We start from the raw sequence: 20,652 nt of genomic DNA on the forward strand, positions 1-20,652 counted from the left end.
AATCGGAATCTCCAAAATTGTAGATAAACTGGCCATAATTTTTAAAAATTCTTTTCTATGTTAAATATCCAAAGAATTTTAGGGCTGAAATGGTTCTCTGGTATTGCCTGGTGTAAGTCCCTTAAAGTGGTCAGAAACTTAAGAAGCTTTTTGGCTTAGGAGTCTTGAATTCCTATTCTTATTAGACAACAGAAATTTTATTGGTAGTAAGAAAACAAGGCTTAAAATTGGAATGATTTCATTTAGGCCATAATTAAACCAACTTTTTAAAAAGTAAGTGATTTTGGAAATATTCTATCTGGGTCACTGCGCCTTAAACATTATTTTGGAATAAAAATATTTAAAAGACACTAGTTAGGAATTGGCAAATTATAGGAGGCTACAGACGTGCGGACTCCTGAGGACCATTAAGAAATGAGTTGGTTATTAGTGCCAACAGAGAGTTTCTATAGGAACAAAAAAAATTTGACACAAATTAAACCTTATTTGCTTTTGGAGAAAATCTCCGGAGTTTAACTTCCTCACATTTGTTTAGTCATTCCATACGCCAAGATTTCTTCAAAATACTCATTAGCCAAAGATCTAAGTGAGATCAAAGGCCTTTCTTAAAATGGTATTCTTTTCTCCAAAGCAGCATGGGAGAGTGGAAAGAGAGCCAAGAGTTCCCTTCTTGTCTCAGCTCTTCCACTAAGTGACCAGGTAAACTGCTTCATCCCTCTCTGAGGATCTCCAAGAGTGCTTCCAGTTGGGAGACTAAGCTGTGGTCAGAAATAAGATAGGCCTATAGCCTAATGTTTGTCCTTAGCAACAGGCACCCAACATATGAAGTTGGGCTGTTTCCTAGATGATAAAGCTGATAAATCTCTCTAGACTCTCATATTCCTCATAAAGGTAATCTTATTCTAGACACTTTTAAGTTAAATTCTGGAATCATCTGAGTGCCCTCCCTCTCTCTTGATAATTCAGGATCAACAGGTGCAATATGAAGGCGTCTTTTACATCTGGACTGTTTTTTCCATTTCTGGTTCAGGCATTCATCCTCTCAAGCCTGGGTCACTGAGGTTGAGTGTCTCCTGACTGAGGTTCCAGCTGGCAGGCCCCTCCCTCTGCGCCTCCTCCCAACACACCAGCACTGTCATATGACGAATGTCAAAGTCTTGCATGCCATCAAGTCCTAAACCTTTCCTCTCTCATCAATTAAATAATTGCAATTTTATAGTAGAGATCAACAGGGACACAATTTGTTTTATGGGAAACTTTCCTCGAACATTCATGTAAATTTAATGTGCATTTTTAAGAGCACTGATGTTCTGTTTACAAAACTATTATTAATACAATGAATTATACTGGGCCAACTGGCAGTATATTGCCTGTTACACCAAGGACAGCAGCTCTTTTATGTAAGACAACTACATAAAACCTATGTGTATATGAGCAATTCAATGAACTTCTTAACACTGCAGTCTGAAAAATACAATTGTGTTTGTGTGTGTAGACATACATAGATACTTTGAGATATGTGACGTAGGAAGGGAAAGGCAGCACATACAGGAAAGAGAGATGATCTAGCTTATTCCTATTGTTTAGGATCTGGTCAAGCTTAAAATTCAGAGTAGATGCTCCATCCAGGGAGAAGGAAGGCTTCATAAGTATGTTCAGCTGCAGTCATAAAGCACTTAAAAGATGTTTCCAAGAGTCTTTATGCTTCAGAAACAAGAAGGATACCATTACCAATATGGTTAGAACATTCTCCCAAGAGAAAAAGGATAGCTGTTTAGGGAACAAACAATTTTGTTGCCTAAAATTAAAATGCAAAGTACAAAGGCTCTTAATATACAATTATCCCAAAAAAGTAAAGACCCCACAGGCCCAGTGTTCAGATTAGTTCAAAGGCTGGCCTCCACCTCTCCAACCCCATCTTAAAAAAGCCTCTGCCAAATAACCCCTGTTGTTCCCTTAAAACAGCAGCCCCCAGCCTTTTTGGTACCAGGGACCAGTTTTTCTTGGAAGACAATTTTTCCATGGACTGGGCGGGACGGAGGGAGCTCTGTGGCCCAATCCCTAACAGGCCACAGATAGGTACTGGTCCACAGCCCTGGGGTTGGGGACTGCAGCCCCAGAGCAGCAGGCACATTATCACCTGCACACCTAGGGACAGTGAGTGCTTATAATTGTATGTTGCCTTGGTATCCATTTTTAAATATAAGTTAAACTTTCTCATACCAGAAGCAGGGCTCGGCCACCCTTGACACAGTTTCTAATACTATACCCCACCTGAATGGCTCCAGCTGGTGGCCAGAGTTAAAACGTAGAGGCATCTCTCCCACCTGCCTAGCAGGCTGGGCTCCTCACTTTCCTACCACATCCTTTAAATAGATCATTCAAACATTTGCCTGCAAATGTAAAGTGACTACCTCTAAGTCACAGTGTGTGACTTCCTGGAACTAGTATCTGCTTGCTTTAAACCCACCAATTAAAGCTCCCCATGGAAAACCTGTTTGGATAACACTCTGGAGCCAATAAAGGCGCTGGCCCATGGTCCCATTCTCTCTCTCTACCTGTGCTCCCTAGACTACGAAGGGGAGGGAGTGGAGTGGGGCCTCAGGTGTGCTGTGTACCTTTCCAGGATCTGTAAGTACTAAAAATTCTCAAACTTCTACATTGTGCTGTGTCACTGAAGTTGTGCCCACAATCCCAACCCTGATGGAGAGACTGCCCCAAGGAACCCATGCAGGTGGATCCCCTTGAGTCCAGGCCTCTCAGCTGCTGGTAGTTACCAGCTAAGTTGATAGAGTTTCATTCGAAGCACTAAGCCCACACCATGCCCTCTGTCTGATGACCTGCTCTCATTCTTTTTACTATTTATCCCATTTCAGACCCACTCAAACCCTTCCTTCTCCTGGAACCCCACACACTGGCCCAGGCCCTGGGGATCTCTCCTCTCCCCCAAATGCCTACAGAACTTATTCTTTACACCTCCATTTCACTTTCTTTCATTTCATAGCATCCTAGTGTCTTCCTTCTTTTTGAGATCCCTGACCTTTCTCTCTCACCAGATAACAAAAGTCCATCTGAAGCAGAGATTGTGTTTCAGAGGCTTTGTGTCCCCCAGGGCCTAGCAGATTCTGAATAAATAGTCATTGTTGTTGATATAATGATGTTTAAGTTATATAACAGCCACAAAGGAGAAAGGGAAACTTTCCCTTTGACTGCTGACACATCAAGAATAAACAAATACTATGGCTGTTCGAACCAGCTGGCAGGCAGAACCCAAGCAGCAGATGCATTTCTTTGCTCCTTATGACACGTTCCAACAATACAGAATGCTACCAAGACAGCAGATCTCATGTTTCCTAGAAGGAAGTGGAGTTTACAAAACAGTGTCGTCACATAAAATCTCTGTTCTCCAAACACTAACCCACTGAAGGGAAAGGGAGGCAATAAGCCATTTTTCCCTTTCAAGTAAGGAACACATACATACATATTTGATAATCTTACAAAAGTACCAATTCCTCCTTAAATATAAATATCTTTCTCAATGTATGTGTTATAGCCACAAACATCTATCTACTTACCTAAAAGTGCTCCTAACCATAAATAGTAGCAAAGGACAGTTCTTCAATTTATAACTCCTAGAATCATCATAGGTACACATTTGTTATATGACATTTTCATTATATGGCATCACAGGTATATAAAAGTTATATGACGTTTGCATTAGAGCAAGCCTTTGTCAAGAGTCATTAACACACACACATAAGTAAACTTTGATAAGTTTCAACATATTTCTGCTTTCCAGACAGATGGGAATAAACACTACCACTGTTCTCAAAAAGCTATGTCATAAATCAGCTATCCTACTATGCAATTAAATACTTTACTATAATTGCCCATGGCAAAGGCATTGATTTGCTAAATAAATATTCCAAGTATAAACAACCAAATGAATTAGTCAGCATTGTTTAACTTGCAGGTAACAGAAAGGGCACTTGAAGCAGCAAAGGCAAAAGCAAAAGGAGACACACTGGTTCTAAATAAGCCAGCAACAGAAAAGCCACAGAAGTAGCTGGGCTTTAGGATCAACTCAAAATGAACTGCACCAAGATGACATCTTTGCTTCTATAGGTTCAATTTGCCTCCATTCCCAAAGCCTGACTTTTTCCCCTTATCTCCCAGATTTGCCACTAAGAGGGACTATTTCTCTTTTCATAGGATTTTAAAAACTCTAGAGGAAGGCCAGGCTTAGGGCCATGCACCCACGACTGGCTGGTCTACACTAGGACCACCTAGCTGGATTGGTGGGAAGAGCAGTTAAATCCTCGAGAAGAAGGTGGTTTAACTTCTCAGAAGTGGGAAGAAGAGCTCATATGTCTGCTCAAAAAGATTACTAACTGTCAAGGAATTCTATTTTATACCTAATGTGGAAGCTTATCCAAGCAGTCCTCAATCTGGTAATAAATTACATTCTACAAGTTCACTTCTAGAGTCAAAAGTTAGTGAACTCCAACGTGACACTTGGAGTGCATGCATTTCACTTGAGACAACATGTCAGAGCCAGCTTCAAAGCCACGTGTGTCTGACCCAAAAGCTGGGATTGTTGTGTGTAATACTCGGAGCAGCCCCACAGGGGTAGGCTTATAGATGAGGAGACTGAATGTTTTAAAAAGAGAAGGGACTAGTGGGCAATCACAGTCACCAGCCAGACTCTTTAACTTTCTATTTCTTAAAAGAAGATACTTCTCTAGGGCCGAAGAAAAGAGAATATTTCTCTAGGTAGGCTTTAAACTACCTTACACTTGTACTTACGTGAAGATCATCTGAAAATCAAGAATTTATAAATAGTATCTTCATAAAAAGTTTATTTTACCCTGTTAAAAAAAGGTACTACCTATATTAAAATACCTGTCTAAAGTGTTTTAAGAGAAAATCACAATTAAAAAAAAAAACCTGACACTAATGTTCAGATCCACCAGTATAAACAATGGACACATTTACCAGCATTAACTGTTTCATAGCTTTAAAAAAATTTGGTTATGTAGTATTTAATATATACAAGTGAATAGATTTAATATATTTGTTATGAAGCATAATGTTAAAATCAACACACATGAACCCACCACCTACCCTAAGAAGCAGACCACATTCATAAAAACACGGCAGCTATCTGGGGCTGCTCTCCCTGGCTGACTGAAGCTGACAATCACTTCTTTCTGTGCATGTTGACAAAACGTTTGAAAGCCCCTGGTCCAAGATAAGACTTTAATGATAAATTACCCCTGTGCCTTTTGACATTAAAGTAGACTAATGGTCAAAAGTAAATCAGATAGAAAATAGCAGAATTCAGCCATGAAGGAGGAGAAGGAACAGTTAAATCAATTACACACTGGCTTAACACAGAAACTACCAGTCAGACAGACCTCTGTGAGTTCTTGGTTTCACTTCATAGCCCAAAGCCAAGACTAGTCACTAGGAACATGAAACTAAGCTGGATCTTCTTGACATAGGTCAAGTCATTAGACACAGGGCCTGAAATTATGAGAGGTCAACTCGAATTATTCCAAATTGTGGTAAGGTATTACTAAGCCTTAGTAAAACTGGTTTTCCTAGGACAGTCTTAAACACGTTGGACACCATAAAAAGCAAAAGGAAAGAAGCATCCCAATGAACAACACTGAACTGCATTTTACGCATGGTGGAGAAGAGAACCAATAACTGGAGGGGAAAAAGTAATCAAATCAAACAATCAATAATTTACTTAACTTTGTTGTAATAGTGTGTTAAACAATTTATATGACAGAAGAACAATTAATACATCATCTGTGAAATTAGAGAACTTACCATATATGTCAAAGAAAGGACATATACCCTAAACTGGTGAATGAGGCAGTATAAACTGTTTGACTGAAAACTACAAATTGAGAACACAGCAGTCCAACATGCAGCATAAATTAAATGGTATGGTAAATACATGCTGTGGAAGAGGGGGAAAGGGAAGGTAAACTGAACTAACAGGAAGCAGTGGCACTTAAAGAACATCTTACGTTGACGTACAACATAGTGGGGACACGCGTGAACACAGTTCATCGATGATCAAAGCGGCGCTCTTCTCTAGCACCCAACACTGTCTGCCCTGTTTGACAGCTACTTGGATACACAGCCTCTGTGCCACACTCAGATTCCTGAAGGCTGTGTCCTGGGCTTGGGTTACTTTAAACCTCTAGAAGTCCAAACCTTGACATGGGATATGTTCTACAAACAATAAGGGGTCATCTTGTTCAACCCTAAATACCTTCTATTATAAATGCCTCATTTGAATTGGTAACCTCTGATGAAGGCTGACCTCTTTAATGCAGGAGGACTGCGGTGCAGTAATTGATAGGGAGGACCATCTCTCAAGATAAAAAGGAAGCTAAGCTCTGTGTGTGCGCGCATGTGCGTGTACATGTTAGGTCTGAAAGAGAGAGGGTGGTATCTAAGAGGAGAAAAGGGGCTAAGTCAGTTCAGGCTAAATGACGCTGCAGGAACAAATCACCCCAAAATTTAGGGTCAGCAATGGAGAGACGCTTACTTCCAGGTTCCTGTTTGGCTCCTTGCAGGTGAGCTGTGGTTAGGCTCCGTGTCCTCCTTACCTAGGGACCAAGACAGAAGGAGCACCCTGCTGGGACATGCTAGTCTCATGGCAAAAAGAAGAGAGAGATGACAGAACCAGGACATGTCTATTAAAGTTTCTGCTCAGAAACGGCACATTATTGTCACATTTCACTGACCAAAGAAAGTCCTACGGACAAGCCAGCCATGGGGTATCAGCATTCAGTAGGGTGGGAAAGTACAATCGTCTCAACAGGGATGGAGTTACTTGGATACATAGCATCCGCACCACACTCTTAGAGGGAGCAGCAAACGTTCTGACAATTAATATAAGCTAACACAAAGGGAACGGAAATGACTAGAGCAGAGCTTTCTTCCCTCCTGTAATGACAAAAGAAGGTGTCATGTTATAAAAAGCAGTCCCTCAATTTCTATGATACCTTATGCTGTTCTCAAAATCTTTCAGATCATTGTATCCTCACAACCGTCCTAGTGAAATTCCTGGGCTTGCCCAAGGCCTCAGCAGTGCCTGAACTAGAACGCCAAATCTGGTCCTCTCTCACCCACCTTAGGCAAGTCAACCACTGAGGACATGGCTTCGCCTGCAAAATGCAGATAATCCTAGACTCTTCCTAAGAAGGTTGTTGAGAGATTAAGTAAAACTATGTACAGATGCTCCTCAACTTTGGATGAGGTTGCATCTTGATAAACCCATCATTAATTGAAAATATCCTTAAGTTGAAAATGTATTTAATATTTAACCTAACATATCAAACATCATAGCTTAGCCTATCCTACCTTAAACATGCTCAGAACACTTACATTAGCCTACAGTTGGGTAAATCATCTAACATGAACCCTATCTTTTAATAAAGTGTTGAATATCTCATGTAATTTATTGACTACTGTACTGAAAGTGAAAAACAATGGTTGTATGGGTATTCAAAGGACAGTTTCTACTGAATACATATCACTTCCGCACCATTGTAAAGTTGAAAAATCTTAAGTTGAACCATAAGTCAGGGACCGTCTACATTTAAAACACATAAACACAAACAAGTATATCTATGTGCTACATAACGACGTGTTGGTCAACAATCTGCCGCATATGTGACAGCGGTTCCATTAAGATTATAATACTGTACCTTTTCTATATGTAGATATGTTTAGATATACAAATACTTACAATTATATTACAATTACCTACAGTATTCATTACATTACCTTGCTGTACAGGTTTTGTAGCCTAGGAGCAACAGGCTATACCATATAGTTGCTAGGTCTAAGTATACTCCATGATGTTTGCACAATGACGAAATTGCCTAACGATGCATTTCTCAGAACATATCCTCATCATTAAACAATGCATGACTGTACCCAGTAAATAAAAGGTAGTGTTATTAATAAACATGACATGTTTCCCCTAATTCACATCTTTTCCAAATTATCTTTAAATTTTAATTATAAATAATTTGTAAAAATTCCTTAAGTGTAGAAAATAGAACTATTAATGATCTTTCCTTCACTTTTCAAAACCTCTAGTCTTACAGTTTTTTCTACACACACATACACACACATACACACACTTTTCCCATGACTTCTATTTCTTTTTCATGCTCTGATTGGTTAGTTTCTTAAATCTCTCGGAAGTTTAAAAAGATTGTTCTTGAGCATTTGGAAAGCAAAATTATTAAGATTTATTTCTTCCCAAAATAAGAAAAATTAAGGTCAACTGAAGACATTCAGAGTCAATCATTTAAGGTATAATATGTCTATATCCAAAATGGCTCCCATGTGAAAATGAATAAAAGACTTATCATCAAAGGCCCTCTATCTTTTTTCCAGCCTAATTAGCACCCCTTCCCTTCTCTCTTTGCGTTCTACTAAACTACAATTCTAGCCTTTTTCCAGAATGCAATATTTCCTTACCACTTTGCCTTTCTGCTCAAATTGTTTCTTCTACCGAGAGTGTTCACTAAGCACTGCCCCTAACTCTGTTCAAAGATCCTGTCCAGATAATTGAGTAAGTGCACCAGGACAGATGCACAAAGATGTGCATTATAGTGTTCTTTACAAGGAAAAGAGGAAAATGACTAAAATGTCCAGTAACAGGGAACATTATAGACCACATACACATGAATGCTATATAGCAACAAAAATGATGTAGATGTATATTTATTGACGTGGCATTGTCTCAATATATTGTCAACTGAAGCAGATTTTAAGACAATAGTTATAACTTGACCCATTTTGGAGCGGAAAAAAAGCATGTATCTAATCTAGGCATAGAAAGAGTATGGCAGAATACTCTTTCCGACATATTATTATGGCAGAAACCCAATATTAACAATAGAATCTCTGGATAGTGATAATATTGATGAGTTTTTTAATAATTTTCACATTTTTAAAGTTCTTTCCAATTAGCAATGTTAACTTTTATAATTTGATAAAAGGTATTTTAATAAAAAGGTATCAATCATTAAATACCTAATTCAAATGTCATCTGCTCCTAAAATCTTCCCTGATCTAGCCTCTGGCTACGCAGGTAATTTCTCTCTTCTGTTTCCTAAGTATTTTATATATCTTTTATAACATCTACCACATTCAGTTTGAAATTACAGTTTTCTATATTCAGGCATGATTATCAACTCCTAACGTCAACTCTAAAAGTGGAGTAAGCCTGTCTTATTTGTACTGGAATCCACCCTCAAAACCCATGACTCCCTAGTATCCAGCAAACTACTGAGTTTCTTAATGTGAACATAATGCAAGACTGTAAAATTTACATATCTGAAGACTATACACCTAGCAACTGTCTCATAAAAAATTCGTCTATACTGGGGATGTTCAGAAACAACATAAGGCCCATCCTGGGGGGAGAGATGGTATTAATAATATAAATGAGAGCATTTTATCTGTAGTAAAATTTCTCTATTATTATTCCCATGTTTGCTTTCAAAGTTACCAACGATACTGTTACTTACTTGATTAAGCCACAGGTCAACATTTCATAATCCAAAGGCAAGTCCCTCAGATTTTAATCACAAGGTTCCTCTTGAAATGGACAACAATTACTTTTGCAATAATCCAAGTCTATCCCTGACTCAGTAGGAACTATAAAAATATCCTTTGTTTTAAGAGGAAATAAGGGAAATGAGTGTTTTAAGATTATGTAAGTCTGATTCAAAGAACTGACACAAACGAATGTTTTGAAATATCCAAGGCATTTTTTAAGGTTCAATAAAGAATGTGTTTTGAGAACTAGGTGGGTGAGATTTAAAATAAAAACAACCACCACAATCTTAGCTGTTACTTAGCAATCTCGGGCTTCAATTGTTCCCTTCTAAAGGGCAAGTTACAAAACTGAAGAAGAAACTACTTCTAGAAGAAACATTGAGATATCTGATCCAGTTTCCTTGCTTTCCTCCATTTTACTTCCTAAAAATTTAATCAGGCCAAGATGAACTTTAAACTGCCCAGGTTTTGTTTTGTTTCTCTCTCTGGAGGCAATTCACTTTTCATTAAAACTCAATTTTTGAATCAAAAGCAAAGCTGCATGAGTGTTTAGCCAGGAGGAACCCCGGCTGCTTGTCCCCCTTAGTGTCACTACCTAAAGGAATTCAGACTTGAGGGAGTATGGGAAGGGAGAGAAAAAGTTCAGTACATAGTGAGCAAACTGTCCCGTCTCCAAGTACTATCACTCCACAGCCAGAATAGGCAAAAGATGCCAGGGGTCAGTTACAAAGCTGCGTCAAGAACTCCAGTCACACTCTTAAGCAAGTAGGTTTAAATTCTAAACTGGTCTTGGTATTTATTTTCAATTCCAGAAGCTTATGCGAGCATGACAACTTGGGTTACACCAAGCACTGATTCAAAAATCAACCCTGCTTTTATCAACCAAACCGAATTCTTACCACCAGGGCTGAGACAGATAATTGAAGAATTGTGGCTTAGAAATGTCTTTATAACAGGAAACCTACAATTAGCGAGTGGTGTGTTGAAGCCAGCTTATACCAGTCCATTAGAGCCAATTGTTAAAGTCTCAGGATTTTTGGCAAACTCATTGTTAAACACTGCCATCATTAAAAGTCAAATTATATAAACTTAAAATTAAAATAAATTATACTAAAAAAAGCAATAAATACTGAAGGCTCATCTGGTTGGTAGAAAACTATGTAATGGTGTGCTACTGCAAATCACTTCCCAACCCTGGTTTTGGTGACTTTTGTCGGTAGCCCTGGTAGGAGTATTTACATCAGGGAAACCTTCAAACACTACAACCCCTCCTTCCACTTTGGCAGCTCGTTAGCATTTAGTATATGCTACCTACAATGTTAATCACTACTGCTGGGCAGCAGCTAAGGAACTCGAGCTGGCCAATCTTTTGAGTCAGAATAAAGGCCTGTAAATTATAAATCATGACACAAATACAAGGAAAAAGAGTACATTATTGTGACCTTAAAATGTACCACTCATAGCACAAAGTACTTTCCACAGTCTTTCATTTCATGAGAGGTATTACCAAATCCAACATACAGATGAGTCAACTGAGGTTTTGAGAGGTTGAGTAACCACTAAAAAGCACGAGAGCAAGTCAGGCGTAGGGATGTCTGACTCAAAAATATATGATCTTTCCACTAAGCTACCCCACATATTAACATTATCACTATCATAATAAAACCAAAGTCAATCACATGTAACTGTCAGATAATTAACAAACATTCAGTGGCCTCCAATGTATAAAAAATGACACATACAAAGAGGGATATGGAGAAGGTGTAGACAAAGAACTCAATTTTAATCATATTTACCAAATTTGTTCATATTTACTTCAAAAATATACCCGCAAAAAGGACTTAAGTAAGAAATGCAGCCCAAGGAACAACTGGGACTCAAAATATCTGCATGTCAGACAGGCCATTCCAAGTTTAATTTAAATGCAGACCTTGTGCAAGGTATCTCCTTTTAATTCTTCAAATACTTATGCTCTATCCACCAAACTGATGCACCCAACTTAAAATGATACACCCTACCAAGAAAGAATTATGCAAAAGTAAAATTGCTCAAATGTTAGCCTCAATTGTCTGAAGGGTTTGGATATTTACTTTATAAAACATTTTCTCTTTTAAATTGTTAAGCTGTGCATCCTTTTACAATGGTTTCTTAAAGAAATAACAAAAATTTACTTACGGATTATTTAAAAAAGTTCTTGTCATCTTGGCTTCCTATAAGCTACCAGCTTCTCCCATTGTTCCAGCACATATCCATCACCTGATATAAAAAGAAAGAATTTGATTAGTTACACATCTCATAAAGGCCATTTCCTGGTTTCTATCGTTAGTCTTCTTTTCTTTACACCCAAAACACAGAGTAAGGTGTTTTTTTCCAAAAACAAAAAGGAAAGAGAAAATAATAACATAGAAAAATCATCCTAAGGGGGAAATAAAATTAAAGAGCAGTATATTTCCACTGTTGAAGAACCCTTAAAATATTCTCCATGATGTTTTCAGGCAGAGGTTTTTAGTCTGTTTTCTAGGAAGGAACAGTATTAGAGTAACCTACTTCCTCTCTCCATCTCTTCTCCCCAACCTCCTTCTTACTTTTCTTCAAAAGTGAGGGACAAATCTGCCTGGGAGGACCAGAAGAGCCACTGCTCTGAGCCAGGCACCAAGGGCCTCCTTCCAGTTCCCTACAGCACCTACAGCCAGCTGATTTCCACTTGGTAAGCAAGTCAGTGGCCCCTCCTCCCAGAGGGCCAGGCAGCTCCCTCTATCCCAGCTTCTTTCTAGCTGTCACTGGAGGACATGGTCAGGGTTGCTAGGGTTAAATCCATGTTTTAGTTGCAGAGAAGAAGGTAACTGACACTTTTGAGTTCTCCAATCCTGATTTTAACAGTAATTAAGCTACTAGATATGCTGATTCCCATTTGAATCCTTGCTCTATTTCTCAAATTGTTCAAAATTTACAGGATAGGAAAGTTGAGTAATAAAGCAACCCAAACCACCAATATCTACCAAAGGATACCACACATAGATAAGAAAACCTTGGTCCGAAATCCTACCACTTATTAGCCATGTGACCTTGGGAAAATCCATTCATCTTCTGCCAGTCTCAATTCTTTCAACTCTAAAAGAGGATCATATGTCTCCTACAATACTGTGGTAGCGAGAATCAAATAAGATGAAAATCAAAGTCAAGCATGTTTTGATCCAACAAAGGTATTATGCCAGCACCAGGGACACCCAATGCTTAATGATCAGAATTGCTACATTGTCCACAGGTCTAATTCACCAAATATTGAAGATTCATATAATTTATGGAATAATGGAATATGCTCAGCAAAGTGCCTTCCTTTTTCCAAGAGAAAGTCATTCAGCACAATATGTTACTTTTTGTTTTTTCATTTCTTAACATTTTAGGGTCAATAACCTAGAAATAGGACTTTCCATTCTTTCCTTTCACAGAAGGGCCCCAAATAAAAACACCCCACTTCTACCAGGTAGAATGCAACTATTGCTCATTTTATGTGAAGAACATGTGACTCCAAGTAGACAACACTGATCAAACAGAAGCCTAAGTTAACTTTCATTGCCTGAAGCCTAAATGTTAATTCAGAGAGATGACATTAATAATACTTGTGACACGGCTCCACCCATACACTGAGGTACCATAAGAGACAGCGTCACCTCAGTTACTTGAAGAATAAACAGAAACTTCAAGTTATGCAAACCGTAAGGGAGGAAGAGCAGACTAAGAAGGGAGGGGATGGAACCAACACCATATAAATCTAGAGAGCTTCCCTAGTAATACAGAAAGAACTTGCCGACATCAATAAAAATAGCAGGGAAGAACTGAAGATTATACCCCACATTGAGAGGAACATGCTCACTGGCTAGCTATGGATTTATGTGCCTGGCCACTTGGCACAAAAACCTTTTAAAAGCATGAGAAATGCAGTAAGGTTTGACACAGGTTTAAAATAAATAGGTTTGAACCCCACCTATGCTATTTAAAAGCAGTGTGATCTTTGCCAAGTAATTTACTCCTTCTAAGGCTCAGTTTCTAAGTCTTTAAGACAATAATACATAGCTTGCAGAGCAGCTATGAAACTTAAACATAATATATGCACAGTGTCCACCTGAAAAGATTATTTCAACTACTGTGCTTACTAAAGCAATTATGGTAGATGTCTAATAAATTCACAGACTCTTTTTTCCCTATGTGATCATTTTGGAGATAGGTTCAAATCATACTTTTGACGGCAATATAAGACTTTTCTAGGCTGGGCGCAGTGGCTCACACCTGAAATCCTAGCAGTTTGGGAGGCCAAGGTGGGAGGATCACTTGAGGCCCAGAGTTCAAGACTAGCCTGAGCAAGAGTGAGACCCTATCTCTACAAACAAAAAACAACAACAAAAAACTCTTCTAAATTGGTCTGAATGGAGTGCTAAACAAAAAATCCCCACCTTAGTTAATAGCCTTTACTAACATGTTCAAACAGAAAGCTGTAGCTATGCATTTGTTAGCATTCTTCATAACAGTACTGAGTTTCTTTTTTTGATGACAAACTCTTGAAAGGAGGGAATGAATCATTTCCATCAGTGCTAATTCTGCTGGTGCACACTGTAGTGCTGAGCACGCAGTGGGCATCTGTGGGAGGTAACAGCAGGCAGCCTATCACCAAGGCTGTCCTCAGCACCACACTACTTACAGCCTCTCTGATGGCAGCATGCACTTGCCAGCTAGGGAATGGAAGAGGAAAAGGGAAATACGAAAAAGAAAAAGGACCCACCAGGTGAGGCCATTCCAACTTTGAAACAGAAGTGCCAGAACTTTATGTTTGAGAAAAGCACTCCTTGACTCCTTCCAGGTCATCCTCTTTGGGCCTCACTCCAATGACACCTACTCCTCAGAATGAGTTCAGTACGCTTCTTTTACCTCTAGACCCTGTGTACGATGTTCACAAGAAACATTACCCTTGATTTTTTCCTAACAAAAACCACTTTATTTGCTATAATGGAAAATATTTCAATGGATTAGTTCAAAGACTCAAATTCATCCTCGAAGATGGTAATTTACCACCACTGTGGTTATTCAAAAGCATTATAAGCAACTTCAGCAACTGACTTTATTGAACTTCCCATTTGGCAGAAGACACTGTGCTAAGCACTGTAGGTGGGGAAGGTGTTATAAGGTGACAGAGATGAAGTTCATTTAAAAGAATGCAGAATAATGGCAGTATGGCCAGATTATAAGCAATTAACTTGGCTGATGCACTTAAAGAGAACAATCTGGATGCATGAATCCTGGTTTTGATTTTTAAAAGCCCAGTATTTCCTAATCATGAATCATATACAATGTTAAGATTCCACAATAGTCACATAAAAGCTAGCTAAAAAGAATACACTCCTTTTTGAATGTATACTTTACTCTCCAGGGTGCGGTCAAGCCTGCTGCCCCCAGGCTGGTATCAAAATCAAGAGCGTTCAAAAGCTAACATGACACTAAGGCTGGAGAAGCAGCGAAAAAGATCTTGTGCCCCTGAGACATGATTGTTTTGGATTCTTAGCCTCTTTCTGCCAAGGAGCTAGTTCACTACGAGGGGTCTGAGCGTCCTCTATGGGAGACAGTGTCCTCTGGTCATTACAAGCACGTGCTTTGCAGAAACACGGAGCTGAATTCCCCAATCAGCCCTGAAGCCCCTGAGCATGTTGTTTAATTTCTCTAAGCCTTAGTTTCTTCATCTCTAGTATGGGAATGATATCAGTACAACAACTAGATGTTGACTTATGGGTTAAAAGACATAATGCCTACAAATAGTTTAATAAAGCTCATGGCTAGCAGTAAGTGCTCATTAAATGTGCCATTGGAAAAAGGACATAATCCTCATCCTTAGGAAGCAACGCAAGTACTAGGGTGAAGTCAACGACAACAAAAAAAGAAGTATCCTCATAAGCTCAAATATGTTCCAGCCCAGTTCGCCAGGAGACCAGAAAAGGGCTTGGGGTCAAGTTTCCTGAAGTAATAAAGGGCAAATGGTCTGCTCCGACATCTGTACATATATCTCGGGAGCAAAGTGAGACTGGCAGCAGCAATCAGAGGCTTGTTGGCCAGTGGGAAATTCAGACCTGTTGACACCAGCCACACAGAAACAAAGCTGAATAACTTGCTCAAGATTATTTAGCTAATAAACGGCAGAAGCTGGGTTCGAGCCCAGGCAGTGTAGCTTCAGTCTTTGTTCTTAACCACCGTACTACACAGTCTCCTCAGCAATGAGGAAGAGCAATAACTGAAGACTAATACACCTCAGAGAAAAGCAAGAAACAACACCCAACAGATGACTGGGGAGAAAAGGAAAATAACACAAAAAAGCAGTTAATGAGGCCAAAGAGTAAAAGGACCCAAATTGCTTATTATTCTAAACAAAAATCTATCAAGACAGTCACAGCAACAGGCCCTAAAAGGATGGCACTCTGAAAGTGAACAAGTTTTGGAATTCAGTGCTTGCTTAAAAAGAACAGTGACCAGAAGACACGAGAGCTGAGAAGACCTCACTTGGGTCCTTTATATAAGCCACATTATGACTTAGAAACACCCGCTTGAAGAGCACATCACACACTCAAAACACCGGTTGTCATGGGAGAGCCCCAACAGCATGAGTTGCTTACTAAGGCACAGTTTCCTGCTACCTTTTCATTTGCATTGTACCTCAGAAAAGAGGAAGAGTCACCCAGGGCTGTTGAATTCTTTGTAGGTCAGAAGGAAGGAAAAAAACAGAAGGGACAAGAAACATGCTCCTAGTTAAGGAGGAGAATGCACAGAGAAGCAAGAATGAAGAGAAGCCATATTCCTGGCCACCCCAGGTGTGGCAGTCTCTAAAGAGACCTCTTTCTCTTCTTATCCCTGCCTTGGGGAATCCCCTCGCCTTGTGCGGGCAGGTCCTGTGATCTGCTTGTTACCAACAGAGGCAAAAATGACAGGATATATGTGACTATAACATCCATTCTGCTACAAGTTTCTCTCCCTTACAGCCTTTGAAAAAGCAAGCTGCCCTGCTGTGAGCTGCCTACTGAGACAGCCACGTGAGGGGAATCTCCAGCTGAAAGCAAGAAACTGAGGCCCTCAGTCCAACAGCCCACAAGAAACTGAATTCTGCCAACCACAGGAGCTTAGAAGCAAATCCTTTCCCAGTTGAGCCTCAGATAAGACAGCAGCCCTGCTGACACCTCGACTGCAGCCTTGTCATTCTCAGAGTCCTGACCCATAGAAACTGCATATTAATTAAGCTGCTATGTTTGTGCTATACTGTTACATAGCTATAGATAACTAATACAGAAGGGAAGTAAAGTACTGATGCCACCACATGTCCCTCTGAGAGAGGAGGGGGCAAGGCCTGGGAGAGGCATCCCACCTTTCCATTAGCACACACCCTCCTGTTCAACCATCTCTGGCTCAGACCCTCAGCTTCCTCCCTTACCACACAGGTCCTCTCATCCTATTCTTGCTGTTTGGAGGATACAATGAAACGTACTTACCAAGGAACTAACAATCTTATAAATAGTCAGTGAGTTCCCCGGCCTGCCTTCAAAGGCTATTCAACATGCCAAACACTGACACATTCAGAAGAGCCAGGGAATTTTGACCACTGTATGAGCTGTATACTATGACCCTACTCATCATAAAATAATTTTAACAAGAGCATTTTTAATGTGATATACTGGACATAAACACTGTTTAAAACACATGTTTGGAGAGACAAGTCGGAGACTTTTTGTACTAGTGGTTTTGAGAACTGACTAAAAATTAGAACAACCAAAGTTTCATCTAAATTTTCCTAATATGAGCTCTTTAAAAATCAAACATATATATTCTTAAATCTTCTGAGCAAAATACCTGTAGCTTCTACAAATCAAGTAACAATAATTCTGAACCAGAGAGTATACAGCTAAGACTAACTCAGCAAACCAGAGACCTCTCACCTCAATGGGCCATCCTGCCATGAGCATAAACTGGTAAGAAAATCCTACAGTTGTGTCATTAGGAAGCTGATAACCCCGCATTAATCTTCCAGTCCCAGTCACTCAGTGGACAGATGATGGCACACAGACCCAAAGACTAAGTGACTTGTTCAGGGTCACTCAGTGAGCAGCATAATTTAGGCCTCCTGTTTCCCAGGCTTCTTCATACTAAGGTTTACCGACCTTGAGCTTCAAAATGTGAAATAATGAAATCAATGGTACCAAATATTCTGTGAGGGGGAAAAAAGACAGGAACTAACCTTTCGTGACACTATTTATTAAGTTCCTACAGTACTTCTAAAAACTAAGCTCTGTGGCAAGAGGGAAAAATAACACCATATAAAATATTCATACTAAATGTTCAACCCATTTTCAAAAGCAATGTACAATATTTGCTAAGTAAACTGAGATGCCCCTAAAATAGGTTGCCTTTTCTCATGAATGATTGTTGAGGGTTAGGGTCGAGACATGAGAACCCCAGGAGTGGGACAGGACTTTGCCAAAGAGCAACCTGTGGACATGTCAGTTCACTGAGCAAAAGCTGCTTGACCTTGAGGGGGACATTCCACTGATCAGGGATGTCTGCAAACGAATCCGCCTTGTAATCCGAAGGCAAAGAGAATGATCAAAGGATGTCAGCCCAGCAGATAAGAGCAGTTCGCTATTCTAAGCCTGAGGCAATGTTCTTATCTCTCTCTTGAGTTCATGTCTCAGTAAACAAGGAACTAGATAAAGTAGAAGGAAGTACGTGGTCTCTTTGTTCCCGTTTAGATTATATGCTTTATTGCTAACCTACGAGCTTTTCACGTGAAATCACTGTAATCTATAACATGAAAGAGAGAATAAAAACGTGCGCTAGACTTCGGTCGGTACCACCTGGCTCATGGGAATGCTGGTGGTCCCCTGACTTCCCCACACTCTTTCACCTTACTTTTTGTGTCCATGCCTTTGTCTCTCCCGTCTCTTGCAACGCACGCTGCCCAGGGACCTAGGTATATCAGGGGTGTGTGAACCCCCGATAAATGATCAGTTTTTTTTTAATGAATTTTAAGTAGAGAAGAAAATCAAAAAGGACTGGCCCTAAAACTTGTGCAAGTAAGTCTACTCCATTGCTTCATCTCTCTCCATTCCCAAATTCATTGGTTCATTCAACAGATATTTTGGGAGCATCTGAGATCCCAAAGCATTGCAGTACGTGCTGTACAAGCCTGTCTGGATATAAGCAAATGATGCTTACTAATATTTTCAGCAGAAGTAACCACATCTAAACAAGCAACCAATGCAGAGAGATTTCCAGTATATGTTTTGGCAGGCTATTAAGAATGCAGACCACAGCTCTCTTTTCTCCTGGAAACTTTCATATTTAAAATAAATAGCAACTGTTTTTCCTGTGTAATGATATTGCCTTTAAGACAGTAGTGAGAGGTATCAAAACAAAGAGGTTCAAACACCCCCAGGTCACATTTTTCTAGAACTCCTATTATGGAACTCTCCCAGCAGCCTAAAACAAAAACAATTTTTTTTTTTTTGAGGAAAGTGGCCTCTCACTCAACATTCTCCCTCCTAATCCCTTCCCCAGTACCAAGAATAAATGTATGCTTAAAAGAAACCAAAAGTAAATAAAGGCTTATTTTCTCCCATGTAGCTAGCAGTTTTCTCTCCTCAACACAAACTGAAACCTCTACCATCACTGGACATTATTTAACTCTTCCATGTTTTAAATGCATCTGAATGTTTTGACTAATAATTATTAGTAATAAGTAATACTAACATCACGAAAGGTAAAAATAGCACAAACTGTTTACCACATGCTAGGCTCATCTCTGAATGTTTCAAGCATACTAATTCACGTAATCTTAGCAATAGCACCATGGGGCATGTGACTACTATCCTCCTCTTACAGATGAGGAAGCCGAGATAGAGTTACTGAGAAAACAAACATAGTTAGTCAGCAAATAACTACTGCATGAAATGCACATAAGCTATCCATTTAACAAAGATTTAGTGAGAACTTTCACTCCCCCAGCTTCATGTTTTCCTTTGGAGAACTTTCCACTAGCCTAAGAGTCCAGTTCTCCCCCATCTTCTCCCTAGTGGAGAAGGACTAAATCATGAGAACGGTGAGTTTAGGAGAAGGCCGAGCCTGCCCACAGATAGGTGCACTCCAGGCTGCTCTATCCCATACCATGAGGGGAAAGTCTGTCTCACTCAAGCATGAAATACCAGAAAACTCCCTTGGTCACAGTCCTCCAACCAGCTTTATTTCTAAATCTCTGTATGTCTAAATCCTGTTGGTCTACCTATTGGTCCCAAAATTGGGTGAGAAAGAAGGATGTTATTCAACTGTCCACCCTCCCAAATTCTAACACAAATAACTTTTTTTTTTTTTTTTTTTTTTTTTTTTGACAGAGTCTCACTCTGTTGTCCGGGCTAGAGTGAGTGCCGTGGCGTCAGCCTAGCTCACAGCAACCTCAAACTCCTGGGCTCAAGCGATCCTCCTGCCTCAGCCTCCCGAGTAGCTGGGACTACAGGCATGCGCCACCATGCCCAGCTAATTTTTTCTATATATTTTTAGTTGGCCAATTAATTTCTTTCTATTTTTAGTAGAGGCGGGGTCTCACTCTTGCTCAGGCTGGTCTCGAATTCCTGAGCTCAAATAATCTGCCCGCCTCGGCCTCCCAGAGTGTTAGGATTACAGGCGTGAGCCACCGCGCCTGGCCCACAAATAACTTTTAATGCGCAGTAGGTGGCAAGATCTTTGTGAAAAGGCAAATATTTCTTTTTTTGTTTGTTCGTTTTGGTTTTTTTTTTTTTTTTTTGCCCGACCCTGTTTAGCTTCTAAGAAAAGAGAAGGAAAAAGAAAAAAAAAGTAAGTATTTCTTTTACAGAAAAGGAAACAATGAATAAGTTCTAGTGTTTTACAGCACTGAAGGATGACTATAGTTAACAATAATATACTATACAATTGCAAATAGCTAAGAGGAGGATATTGAATGTTTCCAATACAAAGAAATGATAAATGTTTAACATGATGGATATGCTAATC

At 39.6% G+C, this 20,652-nt stretch overlaps 1 protein-coding gene across 3 annotated transcripts in view; it reads right to left on the reverse strand.

Annotated features, from left to right (window-relative positions):
• The window catches only part of SGMS1 (sphingomyelin synthase 1), a 278,456-nt gene that overhangs the window by 101,984 nt on the left and 155,820 nt on the right, over positions 1 to 20,652 (reverse strand). For all 3 annotated transcript variants that reach the window (XM_012659756.1, XM_012659757.1, XM_012659758.1), the window contains one exon: positions 11,779 to 11,859. The gene's annotated coding sequence lies outside the window, so the exon portion shown is untranslated. The remainder of the gene's footprint in view (positions 1 to 11,778; positions 11,860 to 20,652) is intronic.

Source organism: Propithecus coquereli, unplaced genomic scaffold (genome assembly GCF_000956105.1).
Source record: "Propithecus coquereli isolate 6110/MARCELLA unplaced genomic scaffold, Pcoq_1.0 Scaffold63, whole genome shotgun sequence".
Classification (NCBI taxonomy): domain Eukaryota; kingdom Metazoa; phylum Chordata; class Mammalia; order Primates; family Indriidae; genus Propithecus; species Propithecus coquereli.